Below are 15616 nucleotides of genomic sequence, written 5' to 3'. Positions count from 1 at the left end.
TGGAAGCGGCAACAACGGTTTGCAATCAGGCTGATGGTACAAGGAGCTATTTTTTTTCCCGCTCTTTCTCTTCGGATATTTTAGGCTCTGTGTTTCAGCTGGTTAACTGTTGATTGCCACACCGCTCAAAAAGTCGATCGTCAGCCTCCCTTCCTTCATTAAACGTTCAAAATTGTATAGAAATGCGTTGAAAGAATGTTTTTTTTCAACTGAATGTTTCATAAAATGACCCATAGATGCAAACGAATCTTACAGTTCCTGTAAATGATGTCTGATATTTCATCAGACGCGCCCAGAGATAAAAAAAGATTACATGTTGTCACCTTGGCATTTCAAAAGGTACTAATTACTGCTGTCAAACCATTAATTCACCATTAATCGCATCCAAAATAAAAGTTTTCATTTACATAATATGTGTGTATATTTATTATATATATATATAAAGGCACACACATACAGCATAAATTTAGCAAATATTTACCTAAATATATTAGATATTTATTTCACAAGTATTTATATTATATACTATATTACATACTTTTATTAAATATATACATGCACATTCGTAGTAATAAATATACACAGAACACACATATATATTATGTAAACAAATCTTTTTTAATCATTTGACAGCAAAAATATGTCTAATTTAGAAGCCTAAATAGGGCACAGTGTAATTATATATTTTTTTACAGGTCTTTTACCAGTATTTTCAAATTTTACAAAGTTAAATCAAATAAATGGATGTTATTTTATGGATGTTTTGTTTTTTTGCATGACTTATCTCATTTACATCAGAGATTACAGCATAGTTAAGATTTTAAGATAGCTTTGAACTTTGGATTTACATTTGGAGGCTGTGATATGAAAAATGAACGAATTCGTGGCATGAAAGAAAAAGATGGCATTTGCTGATTAGGCCTGTCGTGGGCTCCTTTGGAAGCTGCTGGATATGAGGGTTTACTTGACTGTAATTTGCTTGACTTTCGTGTTTTCACAGACCGAAGACGCTAACGTGGCTGGACACAGAGAGTTAGCGTTGAGTAGCTCTAGATCAGCGTTGATCCTGAACAACATCGCTCTGGGCCTCGCCTGGTGCTCATTACGACCGCACTATCCTTCTTACTTTACGTATGGCGTATTTGAATGAATGTTTTATTCAACGACAAGCGGCCTATTTTCAAGGCCCAAATAATGCACGATTATGTTTTATTCCTTGCTGTATTTAATGCTGACTAATCTGTGACCTGTGTGATTCTCTGTGCATTGTACATCTTAAGTTTCTACATGCTAATATTTTCAACTAGACATCAAAAATAAAACATCAAAATTCCTGAGCATTTTATGGTTGGAGAGGAATGTGAATTAATTTGTAACACATTATTGAATGATTTATTGAGAGTCGTATCTAATCTTATTCAACTGCACTCCTACAAGCCAAATCAACAACACTTTTTTTATCTGACCGTCGAATGAAATAAAGTTTATTACCAAGGAAACCCTTCAACCTTTACTCTTATAGTGATGCGACCAGGACGTCAGAGGTGTGTCTACATATCATCACCTAAGGCTTTTATGTACGTTTTCACATTTATCGATAAATTCAAGCAATTCGCTAAGTTTGACTGATGATCAAAATTCTGTTTATTTACTATTCAAGAATACTCTATTTATTGCGATTAGGTGCAGTTTATTATGTGGCCTGAAATAAACACAAGTGTATTTCCGACATCGCGCCAAACCACTAAGGTCCTAACATTTTCATACACGCTGTAATTCTAAATTTTTAATTTTTAACTTAAATCTAAATTTCTTTTACGTTAGTCTATTAAAATAGATAGATTGTGTCTATGTTTGTCTCTATGTTTTTTGGCAAGTATTCTAGTTTTTTCTTTCTGTTTAAACAAAAATGTAAATAAAAGCTTAGTTACTAAGGTAGTTTTATTTTGCGATTATTTGTAAGGTTTATTTTTGCTTTTATTACAATATCAGAACTGACATTTAAGTAAACTCACGACACCCGGTTTAGGTTTAAAGGGTCGTGGTGATGTATTTGGTGTAATGCAATATATTTATCTGGTTTAAGGTTCAAAAGCATCATTTTCCCTTATTGTACATTATTGTTTCTCCTAAGCCCCACCTCCTGAAATGAGTGGGTTTGTACAAAGCTCATCTTTCTAAAAAGCAAGGTGTGCTCTGATTATTAGCTATATAGTAGCGTAAAAAGTTACGCCACTTAGTATAACGAGATGCCATGTCCCCGCGCTATGACACAAAAACAATAAAACCTCTCATAAACAAGGCAAGGTGGGAACATAATTACTGATTATAATGACTTTTTTTATTGCTGTGTAATGGTATATAAACATTATCATTTGTGCATTTGTGATCGGTGAAACAACAAGCACTACTCTAAACTGCTCAAAACTCACGTTTGAATAGTCAGTAGCAAATCCTTTAAATATGAAAACATAGGTTCTTACAGGCTGTGAGTCAGAAGCGCCAGACTCCCACTTTATAGAAACAGCCTTTGAGCAAAGCTGGACTACTTTCAGGAGCGAGTCAGGAAATGCACCGAACACTGAACGAATGTGTGTTAAACTGTTCTGGAACCATGTTGTAAACACAACTTAACCACTGATTTCTAGTTGTGTCCTCAAAGTAGTGTCACTTTCACCATGACACAAAGTTTCCCAGGACATGGGGAACGCTTCTCTGGGGCTCTGCTCTCTAACGTCCTGTTCTTCGCTGACGATCAGGGCTGTAGACGTCATCTCTTAGTGTGTTATGTGTAAGCTAGGTTAAAGATATGTTTCTTTAATCTAGATTTAAACCGAAAGAGTGTGTCTGCCTCCCAAACAGTGTTAGGGAGATTGTTCCAGAGTTTGGGTGCTAAATAGGATAGAATAGTTGATTTTAGGTATTATCAAACGGCCAGAGTTTGAGAACGCGGAGGACTATAATGTGATAAGAGCTCGCTCAAGTACTGAGGAGTTAAGCTATTCAGAGCTTTATAAGCAATTAACAAGATTTAAAATCTATACAATGTTTGACAGGGAGCCTAATATGATAACATGATCATACTTCCTAGTTCTAGTAAAGAGTGCTGCGTTTATCAAGCGTGCAGAACAACCTCAAGGTCATAAACGCATGAATTAACATTTTTGCATTTGACGTTGAGAGCACAGGTTGTAATTTAGATACGTTTTCGAGATGGAAAAACAGTTTTACCGATGCTAGAAACGTGGCTTTCTAAGGAGAGATTGCTGTCAAGCAGCACACCTAGGTTCCTAACTGATGAAGGAGAATTAACAGAGCAGCCCTCAAGTGTCAGACGCTGTTCTAGATTATTGCATGTGTAAGAACTTACTTGTCGTTCCGTTTTTTTTCATACAGTAGTTAATTTCTCAATTTGCTGTGTCTTATCAGCATAACAGTGAAAGCTAAAAGCGTGTCTCCTAATAATATCTCCCAAGGGTAACATGTAAAGCGTGAAAAGCAACGGTCCTAGTACTGAGCCTTGAGGTACTCCACACTGCACAATATGGTGCCTCCTCATTTAGTGTTACGAATTGATGCTAAGGCACTTCCGCTAATGCCAACAGTGTTTTCTAGTCTATTCAAAATAATGTCGAACGCAGCGCTGAGAACTAATGGCACTAATACAACCGCAAGGTACAACCGCAATCGAATGATAAAAGCAGGTCTTTGTAATTCTAATGAGAGCAGTCTCTAAATCCTGACAGATACTATTTTTCTATAAGAAGGATATTACCTTATCTTTGACGGAAAAGGGAGATTCAAGATCAGTCTATAATTAACCAAGTCTTTGGGGTCAACATACATGACCCCAAAGATAAGAGAGGATCTATGACTTCTGGAAGCAGTTCTTTTAGTAGTGTAGACGTTAACATACATGTTGGTTTAGATGATTTAACAAGTTTACGATTTTTAACGGTTTAGCTCTATGAAGTTTACACAGCACTAGATAATGATCTGAGCCATCATAACTTTCCCGCAGCATAACTTGTATACTCAAAGCCTGAGAGCGTTGCTGTAAATGTGCAAGTTTGCTTGTCATACTGCTATGAATACAAACAAGCCAATATTACACTGATCACTATTTAGCAATAAATGCTATTTATGTAGAAAATGTTCCAACTGCATGCAGTTTGTGTAATATATTAACTAAAAAACACAACTAAACCAACACGATTACATGAATTCATATTTTCATATAACATTTGACATGCTTCTCTTTGCACCAATCGTTTTTGCACGTTCCTCCTGTGGAAATCTTTCATATTCCCTACTACATAATATTCCATATTATTCAATTATATTCTTCTTTTGCTTAAGCACAAGTTTATATACACGGATTAAAAGTGCATCTGTTTTTTTTTAACAAAACAAAGGCCAGAAGTTCTGCAGAAGTTCTGAGCTATTGATGCATGGGACTGCACAACCAGATTAATATTGCACGATTGTTTTGCATAGAATAACTCTGGTATTCCTAAACTATCATCGTTGTTGCTTAGATTTTGTGTCGTTGTTGTTGCTTAGCCTATCGCTTGTTTGCGCCTTGAATGTGGCAGCATCCTCGGCCTCGTAAGTGACGCCTGCCTTTACAGTGGGGTGTTAAATGCTGAATAGACGCTTTCACATTCAAAGTCAAGGTGACCGATTACCTCCGACGATTTTACTGCTCTCATAAACTCTTATGGCCCTGCTGCCGTCTTTTGTCAAAACCCCGGAGGTCGTCAAACTCAGAAACGGGCGCAATGCAAAATCCCAACATTAGCACTGAAGCACAAAACGCAATCGCAGACGTTTCACAACAAACCAAGAAGGTTTATTTGGTCTAGAGTCACCAGGCAGATAAAGTGGTTTGATTACAAAAATATCGTGATGTTCAGTTTGATAATAAAAGCGACACGCTCGCGTAGTTTGCGTAGTAAAATCCGGCCGACCTCACCGCCAGGCACACACGTGCATTCAAAACAAACCAAATATTGCATATCTCTGTTGCCTTTGCTTTAAAAAAGTAAAAGGCGGATAAAATAGAGTATTGTTTAATGAATGAAGCCCAGTGATGCGGCTCCATGAAAGTAATAAAGCATGTATTTTTCACAGATTAGAGTTTCGCTACTGATCTGATATCACGGGAAACGGGTGGAAGTGTATAAAAAGTCCTTTAGAGATGTGCTAGACATCGCACAGTGGCTTAAGGTTCTGCTTCGATTGCATTTGGCAAGAAAAACTCGCTCAGTCCAGGACAGGAAAGCTTTTTTTGGTTGTTTTCTTTGCGTGCTCAAAGCAGCGCTGCATCTCTTTTTCAGGCTGTTCTTCGCCTTGCCGCTCTTCTTCCCGCTCTTCTCCTTGTTCTCGGACATCTTCTTCGCGCAAGCACTCTCCTCATCAGGTCAAAGAAGACCTGCGAACGTAGCAAAACACGGCACTGATTCCAACTGGTGAAAAAAGACACTTCTCGCCAAGTTTTGCGTTGAGCAGAACCTATCGACGCTGGCTCTGGTTTTGGCCGATGTCTCCACGCACTGCACAGACCACTGGCCCGCTTTGGTCCGGGCCTCGCCCGCAGACACCTGCCTCCTGTCCTCCAAATCGGACTTATTCCCCACCAGTAACAGAGGGATTTTATCCTCCTCCGCTCACTCTCAGGATCTGCTCTCTGCACGCAGACAACGAATAAAGGAACGATTCGCTCATCATTTAATTTAGTAAAGGAACAGAAAATGCATTAAATCGATCAAAAGCGGCAATAAACAGATAAAGATTACACATTCAAGGCCATTAAAACAAATCTCGAATTAAAAAATGCAATTATTAATAATTAAGAACTAATAATATTTCGCTTCACCCAATAACATATTTTACAGCTTGAGAATGTATCAGTAAAAAGCTTCTATGCAATTTTAAATGTTTTATCAATTACAGTATTGTATATTAATTACAAAATTTCCATGAATTTCAAGAGTTTCGCTTTTTATTACCAATGCATTTACAAGACTTATCTAGATTTTTTTATTTTTATTTTTTTATAATTTATCTACTCACAAATATCTGTTTCAAGCCAATAAAACACGAGCCTGACATCACTAGAAACCAAATATTAATTGTAAATAGTAGATTTTATTAAAACTGTATTAAAATTATCTTTAATTAAATTAAATATAAATATAAATATATATATATATATATATATATATATATATTCAAGAAAATATTTCTGAAATGACAAAACCGTTTGTTAAAAATATATAACAAAATATTAAAAATATAATTTAAAAAAATATTAAATTACTTTTAAACATTTAAATATTAAATGACTTTTCTAGTCATGCATTATTAAAGTGTTAATAATAATAATAATAATAATAATAATAATAGCCAGTCTAATAAAACACTTAAGTGTTTTGGCACACAACTAAAAATGTTTTTTGGTTATTATTAATATAAATCACTTTTCAAATTCTCTCATACAGTGAGGTTTTCCAGTCTGCATTTATTATTTATTTATTACTTCCTTTCCTTTTTTGTTTTTACATTTACATGACTTTTCCAAATCTAGAAGCTCTCTCACACGCCGAGGTTCTCACAGCAGTGGTCGGAGGAAACAACTGAAGTAAGAAATTCAGCTTTTGTCGATTTGAACGCGTTTCAAAGCTTGTTTCGTCTCGAGCCGAGGTAAAAGCGAGACCCGCCGCATTTATCTGAAGATCAAGAAGCTGACGCTGGAAACTAGGTCTGAGCGCAGGACGCCGCTGTAATGATAACATCATTCTGAGAACCTGAACTCTGATGAGGCGCTGAAGGACTGGCTCCGTGATGGAGAACACCAGAAGGAAACCCTCTCCGCTGCGGAAGTAGTTGTCCCTGATGGCGGCGTAGTCTTCCTGCCCCGCCGTATCCAAAATATCAATCTGCACCTCCTCTCCATCCAGCACCACCTTCTTCCGGTAACTGTCGGCTTTGGTGGGTTCGTAGTCCTCCACAAACTGAGGCCGGCAAAGCAGATTACAGAGGATTAGTCAGAACTGGGATAGCTTTTCCTTTAGAATCTGTGTTGTTATTGTTAACTAAAACCAGTAAGCATTAAAAATCGCATTTGGTATTTAGTAAGAAAGCTTATATCAAACAGCACAGAAAAATTAGACAACAAATTGTGAAAAAAAAAAAAAAAAATTAAAATTAAATTAAAGCCAAATGGATAAAAAAAGTGATCTAAAATAATTTTAATGACTAAAACTGAAATAAAAATACACTAATGTGTATATATATATATATATACAGACGTGGACAAAATTGTTGGTACCCTTTGGTCAATGAAAGAAAAACTCACAATGGTCACAGAAATAACTTTAATCTGACAAAAGTAATAATAAATAAAATTCTATAAATGTTAACCAATGAAAGTCAGACATTGTTTTTCAACCATGCTTCAACAGAATTATAAAAAAATAAACTCATGAAACAGACCTGGACAAAAATGATGGTACCTCTAACTTAATATTTTGTTGCGCAACCTTTTTGAGGCAATCACTGCAATCAAACGCTTCCTGTAACTGTCAATGAGACTTCTGCACCTCTCAGCAGGTATTTTGGCCCACTCCTCATGAGCAAACTGCTCCAGTTGTGTCCGGTTTGAAGGGTGCCTTTCCAGACTGCATGTTTCAGCTCCTTCCAAAGATGCTCAATAGGATTGAGGTCAGGGCTCATAGAAGGCCACTTTACAATAGTCCAATTTTTTCCTCTTAGCCATTCTTGGGTGTTTTTAGCGGTGTGTTTTGGGTCATTGTCCTGTTGCAAGACCCATGACCTGCGACTGAGACCAAGCTTTCTGACACTGGCTAGTACATTTCTCTCTAGAATTCCTTGATAGTCTTGAGATTTCATTGTACCCTGCACAGATTCAAGACACCCTGTGCCAGACGCAGCAAAGCAGCCCCAGAACATAACAGAGCCTCCTCCATGTTTCACAGTAGGGACAGTGTTCTTTTCTTGATATGCTTCATTTTTTCGCTCTGTGAACATACAGCTGATGTGCCTTGGCAAAAACTTCGATTTTTGTCTCATCTGTCCACAGGACATTCTCCCAGAAGCTTTGTGGCTTGTCAACATGTAGTTTGGCATATTCCAGTCTTGCTTTTTTTATGATTCGTTTTCAACAATGGTGTCCTCCTTGGTCGCTCTCCCATGTAGTCCACTTTGGCTCAAACAACGACGGATGGTGCGATCTGACACTGATGTTCCTTGAGCATGAAGTTCACCTTGAATCTCTTTAGAAGTCTTTCTAGGCTCTTTTGTTACCATTCGGATTATCCGTCTCTTAGATTTGTCATCAATTTTCTCTCCTGCGGCCACGCCCAGGAGGTTGGCTACAGTCCCATGGATCTTAAACTTCTGAATAATATGTGCAACTGTAGTCACAGGAACATCTAGTTGCTTGGAGATGGTCTTATAGCCTTTACCTTTAACATGCTTGTCTATAATTTTCTTTCTGATCTCTTTGAGACAACTCTTTCCTTTGCTTCCTCTGGTCCATGTCGAGTGTGGTACACACCATATCACCAAACAACACAGTGATTACCTGGAGCCATATATATAGGCCCAATGGCTGATTACAAGGTTGTAGACACCTGTGATGCTAATTAGTGGACACACCTTGAATTAACATGTCCCTTTGGTCACATTATTTTCAGTGTTTTCTAGGGGTACCATCATTTTTGTCCATGCCTGTTTCAGTGAGTTTATTTTTTTAAATAATTCTGTTGAAGCATGGTTGAAAAATAATGTCTGACTTTCATTGGTTAACATTTATAGAATTTTTATTTATTATTACTTTTGTCAGATAACAGTTATTTCTGTGACCATTGTGACTTTTTTTTCTTTCATTGACCAAAGGGTACCAACAATTTTGTCCACGTCTGTATATATATATATATATATATATATATATGTATGTGTGTGTATATATATATCTATACATATATATATACATATATATATATTATATATATGTATATATATATAATATAATATAATATATATATATAAAGTAAAAAAACAAGTCGAAATAAAAGATAAAGTCATATTTTTTTGTTTAGTTTTTTTTTTTTTTTTTTTTTGGAGAGCCAGTTAGTGATCTGGTTAGCTGGTCGTAACCAGTTTACGAGTTCACACGCTCATTCACTCAAACCAGTTAAAAAGTATATATATATATATATATATATATATATATATATATATATATATATATATATATATATATATACACACACATGTGTGTGTGTGTATATATATATATAAATAAACACTATTACTGAATATTACTAAAGCTAAAAATAGTAATATTCAGCTAAAAAAAAAGAGAAAAAAAAAAAAAAAAAATCACACAAACTAATAATAAAAATTAAAACTATAATAAAATTTAGTTTAAATAAATTCAACTATAGTAATACAAAATATGTGACAGGTGTGTACATTTAAAAGAGACTGATCCTGTAGCTTAAATAAAGAGCGTGGTTTCTGTGTTTCACCTCGTCATACATGAACTGCAGTGTGAGAGCTGATTTTCCCACGCCGCCGCTGCCCACCATGATCACCTTGTGAAGGACCAGAGAACTCTGGCTTTTGCTCTTACTGGCTGCCATGACTTTAGTGTTCCAGAAGAAGAAGAAGAAGAAGAAGAAGAAGAAGAACTAGACTGCAAACATGAGCACGTTCAAAGAAACATATAAATATAAAATCATTGCTTGATGGCGCATACAATTCACATACAGTAACTCATGCATGATTGTAGTTTATAGTGCTGAACTAGCACGCTTTTTTATCGTGCTACTGTACATGAATATAGTAATGATTGACTATTATGGTACGTAGTAAAAGTACCATGGTACAGTCACTGAGTTTTACTTTGTAAACGGAAACTACAACGGCGAACGCTACTTATCCGTGAACAAAGAGCAACAAAACAGCAACATATCACCAAAACCTTTCAAACGGGTTGTTTTTGGAAAAAAAAAAAAGAAGCGATTTTCACTTTTTCATCCCGCGGAGACGCCACCCCTTCCTCGTTGTTATAAACGAGAGCCCGCCTCCCCTGGCTCTTGATTGGTTGAGCAGACAAATTATGAGGCGGGACCTCCTCTAACCCGCGCGCTCATTGGACGCCCTAACGGTCAATCGCATAGTTTTCCCACAAAGGCATTGGGGCGCTTCATCCGAGGAAATACCTCAAAAACTGCAAAGCAGTTGTCCGCTGGAAGCGATTAAACTACTTCAAACCGATCAAAACAACGCGGACTCGTGTGGATCGCTTACCTCGAGTTAGATCCGTGAGCAGCCTCCGACTCTATTCGCGCGTATAAACGGTTAAAACATAATTCTGTCAACCGGGATCAAATCCACTACTCCAACACACCGCCCCGCCCACCGGATATTCAAATCTCCCGGATATGACGCCATCGCGCCATGTATGGATATTTCGACTTGGGTCGTCTTTACTTTTATTAATTTTTAAATAAGTTATACGATGCACAATCATTCATAGCGAATGCCACGTGTTATTAAAATTATTTTTTTATATGTTTTATTTAAATCGCGCGTTTTTCTGAATATTTTGTGTTCCGGATGAGCGTTTATACTTCATGGACGTAAACAGCACGCAGGGTGTATTTTGTGCGTATTATTATTTCGGCGAGTGGGGGCGCTGTTTCACAACTTTAAACTTCATCAGTAAATCCATATCGGTCCTAAAACGCAGGAATATTTATTGACATGAAACTAAAACAAATCGTATTTTCCAAAGTATTTTATTATACACATAAAACCCTTTTCATATTTTTATATTTTAAAATATCTGCTATGGGGTTTTAGATGTCGAGATAAAGTCATATTTTTTTGTTTAGTTTTTTTTTTTTTTTGGAGAGCCAGTTAGTGATCTGGTTAGCTGGTCGTAACCAGTTTACGAGTTCACACGTTCATTCACTCAAACCAGTTAAAAAGTTGAGCTCATCTGCTTTCCACGACTAAAACCTACCGCCTGTAAACGCTTTCATCCAAAGGGGGATGCTCGGTCTTTTCCACACCCACATTTCTGTAAACAGGAATAGCTGACCTTGAAAATAGCGCATTATCACCCGAAAGCGTGTCTTTTGTCATCTGTAGCAAATTTAAAGTGTATTTTCTCTTGTTGATGCTAATTAAATCAACCTGGCCACCGCACAGCGCACAATGAACACGTTTCATGCACTTTACGCATTCTATATATTATTTCTAAAATGCATCTGGCGTGTAAATTCGCATTTGAGCTACTTTTAACTCTCGGTAATAGCGATCCCTGTTGATGAACGCTTCTTATAACGCGCGCTTTCCTCATGCGCACCGAACCGTCGCGTGGGTCCCGGCACAAACCCCTCAAGTTTTATAATCCCGGAGTCGCTGGCTCGTCCCACGTGGTTCCCCGGTCCCGTATAAAAACTTTCCAGAGGCTCAAACGCGGCATAATGTCCGTTCGCGCACGAGAAACGAGCCGAACGCGCGCGCACGCACGCACGCACACGCACGCACGCAACGCACTCGCCGAGAGCTATGATGAAGAAGTACATGGGAAGCGTACACTGGAAGTCAAAATGCCCAACAAAGGAGGACGCGGTTGTCGTCTGAAGAACTGAAAAAGGTCGTTTGGAAATACCCGCGCGCTCCCGATCACCATGGATGATTTTAACTCGGCAGAGTGAAGAAATCGCCGGGACAAATCATAACAGGTCCTTTGTTTAGTCTGTGGGGTTTTACACGCGCAACACCGAGATTTCCAGTCATGCCATGACGCATCAGACGCGTGCGTAAAGTGCGCCATTCGCCGCCGAGCGTGGACAGACATCGAGAGCCCTGCGTTTACTTTATTATTTGCAAACCTCGCGTTTAGCAACCTCGAGAGAGATTCTGATGGTGCGCGGAGCCGTGATACCGATCCGAGTTGTGTTGAAATCGCGGCGGGGTGACCAAAGACAAGAATCGGCCGCGGGACGTGTTCCGGGATTTACCGCGTTTGCGTTTAATTCGGAACCCGGAGAGTGGATTTAACGCCCTCAAGTCTCACTTTTCCTGTTTTTATTCGGGAGGAAAAAGCAGGCGGACACGAACTTGGCCGCTTTCGTCTCCATCGACCCCGCTCACCATCACGGAAGATGAAAAGCTTGATATTCGAAGTGCTTTGTTTTGCGTCCGTCCTCGTCTCCATCCGCTGCACCCGGCGCCGGGCACCGAAACCCCCGAGCGTCAGCCCGAGCTGCGCGTCCTGCGGGCTCGGCCAGGCGGACGGAGGCGCCCTGGTGGACGTGGATCTGTTGGAGGCGGTGAAGAGACACATCCTGAGCCGCTTGCAGATGCGGGACAGACCCAACATCACCCACCCCATCCCGAAGGCGGCGATGGTGACCGCGCTCAAGAAGCTCCACGCCGGCAAGGTGCGCGAGGACGGGAGGGTGGAGATCCCCAACCTGGACGGGCACGCCGCGTCCGTGAACGAGGTGCGGGTGGGAGGAGGAGACCTCGGAGATCATCAGCTTCGCCGAGACAGGTGTGTGTCCGAGGCTCTCCGAGCGCGCTCCGGTTACGCGCGGGCAGCCTGCTGCGCGCCCGTCGCCCTGTTTTCCGCGTAGCGCGTCGGTCGGAAACCAGCGAAAGTTGTTTCCTCGCTTGGAGTGGTTTGCGAATTCGTCAGAAACGCGTGACTTTGCGCTATGAGGCTATCCTTTCTTCAAAGTATCTCTGTACTGCGTTCCCTCCGAAAGCGTTTATGATTTCCTATTTATTGCACATGAAAATGATTATATTTAGCGGCTCCGCGGTTCACCAGGATAGCCCGATAATGCTCGTTTAAGTCCAGTTCTCCTCTTTGGGTGTCAACGAGGCCTTTTATAACCTTAAAGCTTTGACTACAGTGAAACTTTTTCCTCTACAGTTCGTTAAAAGGGCTCGATGAATATGTTATCACGACGTGAATCTGCTATTATGCGCCATAATCCGCCGTTAGCTGAGAACGAAACAATATTTATGACAATATAGAAGCGTTGAACTGCGCCAAAGTAAAGTGCAATTTTAAAAATATAAAAATGAAAGTGCATTTTTGCCTAGCACCTATGAAAACGCCCCAAGAAGACGTTCTCACTGCTTTTAATCGGTGGACAGATATTATAAAACATTGCATTTTAAAAACGGCCTCATCTCTTGTGACAACTAGCCCCGGTCTGTTTGCCCTGTGTTAGGGCGGATGCTGATGAAACATGTCCAGGCCAAAACGAGCAGTTCTTTGGACTGCAGAATGATTTCTGGGCGTTCAGGCTTTTGAGGTGCTGTGTGATTTACTTATCATTTCTTTATTTTCTTTATTTTTTTATTTTTCAGCGTTTGAGTCCCTTAAAGGCCGGAGCACCGTGCAGCCATACGCATTCACCTGCTTATTAAACTCAGAACTTATTAAAGCATCAAAAGAGCTTTTAACCCTCGCTGCTCATACAGTAAACGGACACAGCTCGACTTTCGCCGGCTGTTATTCTTCGAAAAGGTAGCCGCCGGCGCTCCTCACTCCAGACGCCGACCCGAGGAGGAGCGGGACTGAGAAACGCTCAAAATAAGCATTTGCTGAAACGTGGCAAAGCGAGGGACGGATGAGTTTGTTTTGGTGCTTCTCAGCAATGGATGCGGATGGGTGCTGCCGTGGTGAGACGTTACAGTGAACCACAGAAGCTGTGTGCCTGTGAGAAACTGCACAGCGCTGCTTCCAGCCGAATCAGAGAGAAATCTGCTGTAAACTCGTAAGTTTAGCTGGAGATAACGGAAGACGGACTTTTTCGCTGGAGGAAGTGAAATGTGTTTCTTGCAGACGCACCGCTTTTTGTCTCTTTTTAAGACGTTAACCCCGGACTGGATCGGGCGTGGGAACTCTCGTGACGGGCTCTCTTTCTGACGGCACCCATCCGCATCCATTGTTTCTCCAGACACAAACTCATCCCTCGCCTTGTCTGTCCCGACGAGAGCGTTGTCAGCAAACTTAAAAAGCCCTTTGGTGGCAGCCGGACGCCGATTAGCCGCGCAAATATCGGTGAATGCAATAACGTTAGCGAATATCAAAGCGATGATGTTTTTCATAGAGAAAGCCTTTGCATCGAAAGTATTCACGTTCTGCCACTATCAATTTCCACTGAAACAATCACGTCCCTCGAATATCCTGTTACATTCAAAAATCCGTCACATTATGCAAGTGAAATGGGATGCAAAGGGCGTTTCGTGTCGACTTCGCGAGCAGAATTGAGTTTTTGCAGCTTTAGCTTTTCGGTGCGTTGAATTTGCTAAACAAATCGAGCGGCGCGCAGCAAGAGTTCAAGGTTAAAATAACTTCAGCAGCGGAGAGCTGAATAACAACGAACGCCGCGGCACGCCGGGCTCAATCCGTCCGGATTTCAAGCGCTGTTTAGGACAAGGCCGCACTATCCGAACCCAGCGGGTCTGGACCTTTGACCTTTGTGCTGCGCTGCTCGCGGCGGCCGAGACGGCTTTTCAACCTAAAGCTTCGACCTTTAAACGCGAAAAATCCTGATGACGCCATTTAGAGGTCGAGCAAGTGTTATGTAGCGATGAAAGATTATAAAGTGATTCATTCATGCAAAGATCAGGAATAATAATAAACATAGTTTGCATTTGATGCAGGCTGTTATTGTAACGCATTATGCATTATATTGATCTTTAAATAATACATAGAACGTGTAAAAATAAATTAAATTATGCATAAATAATAATTGATAATAATTTAATTTAATTTAATTAATTTAATAATAATGCATGATAATTTAATGCATACATTAAAATTAAATGAAAGAGGAAGACAAATGACAAGGAATTAATGATTTTAATAATAACAAAATGCAGCTCGAGGTTCTCTATGGGACTTGAATGTATGCAACAAAAAAACTGAACTATTATAAAATTTAAAAACAAACAAACAGTAGGGAATTTATAAGATTTATTGGGAAATGATAATAAGAATGCAGATGTTGCATACATGTTAGAAATCCAGCTCAAAGTGTTTCGTAGCTCAGAATATAAAAACAAGAAATAAATTATAAATAAAAATGAAGGAAAAACAGAGTTTGCATTTTATAATAACTTATAAATATGTAACGCATAATACTTGCTTGATGCTTGCTTTATACTTCATCTATAAATAATAGAATATATATATATATATATATATATATATATATATATATATATATATATATATATTTATATATATTTAGTAGTAAAATGAATTAAATGCAATTTAAATTTTAAAAACAAAGGAAATAATAATAATAATATTATAATTATGTTATATATATATATATATATATATATATATATAAATTATGTTTATATATATATATATATATATATATAATAAATTTGTTAAATGCAATATAAATTTAAAAACAAGGAAATAATAAAATATTAAAATTATGTAAATTTTTTTAATATATATATAGTAAAATTAATTAAATGTACTTACATGAGGAATAATAATAATAATAATAATAATATAAAAAAATGTTATATA

The 15616-nt window shown here is 38.6% G+C and overlaps 1 protein-coding gene and 1 pseudogene across 1 annotated transcript in view; both read right to left on the bottom strand.

Annotated features, from left to right (window-relative positions):
- LOC122353835 (filamin-B) overlaps positions 1-15616 on the bottom strand; it is a 333941-nt gene that overhangs the window by 272910 nt on the left and 45415 nt on the right.
- On the bottom strand, positions 5160-10769 carry LOC122354317 (annotated as a pseudogene).

The sequence above is a fragment of the Puntigrus tetrazona genome, chromosome 11 (assembly GCF_018831695.1).
Source record: "Puntigrus tetrazona isolate hp1 chromosome 11, ASM1883169v1, whole genome shotgun sequence".
Lineage (NCBI taxonomy): Eukaryota > Metazoa > Chordata > Actinopteri > Cypriniformes > Cyprinidae > Puntigrus > Puntigrus tetrazona.
The sequence above is the reverse complement of the archived record's forward strand: the minus strand, read 5'-3'. Positions and strand labels throughout refer to the sequence as shown.